This window comes from Branchiostoma floridae, chromosome 17 (assembly GCF_000003815.2).
Source record: "Branchiostoma floridae strain S238N-H82 chromosome 17, Bfl_VNyyK, whole genome shotgun sequence".
In the NCBI taxonomy this organism is placed as follows: domain Eukaryota; kingdom Metazoa; phylum Chordata; class Leptocardii; order Amphioxiformes; family Branchiostomatidae; genus Branchiostoma; species Branchiostoma floridae.
The window spans coordinates 10,602,204-10,603,085 of record NC_049995.1 but is presented as its reverse complement, the minus strand read 5'-3'; positions in this window follow the sequence as shown (position 1 = coordinate 10,603,085).

The window sequence follows — 882 nt, the reverse complement described above, 5'->3', positions numbered from 1 at the left end:
CTTTACACTTTTTCTTATTATTCTCATAATTGTTAGATGACAACAATACTTTCGCAAAGACAGGGAAGTAAATTTTAAAACGTCGTATACATTTGCCCTTAAAATGGGAAACATCGTCGATACACTGAAAACAAAACACACGGTGATAAAGTTTCAAAGCAAAACTTTTACTGATTCTTAAAAAAGACTAGCAACAAAAATCGTGACGTAAGCAATAGTGCATGATATTGATGTAAATGTTACAACGTTATTTCCGTGTGAAAAAAAAACGAATTACTAAAATTGTCTGCAACACCGCATCCACACAAAACATTGAAATCACTGAATCTTTGATATATACAAAATGGCTAGTAACATCAGCCATAATAATCATCTTTCTCTGACATATGTTTTTTTTACATTCTGAATAAGGCATTCTGTACATGTATAGTATTGACATGTAATGCACCCTTTTAGTACATTTAAACCATTATTTCATAAATTGAGCCGTTAAAAACGGCACAGAAACAAGTCGCACGAGGACTCCTGATCAAATCCTTATTTTGGGAGGTTCCAATAATAAGGAATATTCTCGTGCAACTTGTCTCTGGGCCGTTATCAACCGTTCAAAGTATGAAGTGATGATGAAGTAAATGTAAGAATACAGTGCAGTAGATGTCAATATTATACAGATTGCCTTATCCAGAAAAGTTCACTTTTAACGCTGTAATATTGTAATAACGCCCTCACACTAGGCGAAAATCGATCGGACGATGAGTGTGCGAGCTCTAAATTACGAGGAGGCATGACCCTAACGGGAAGGGGGCACTCTGCATTTCTTCGTCGGCAGCAGGGTCATGCCTCCTCGTAATTTAGAGCTCGCAGACTCGTCGTCCGATCGAT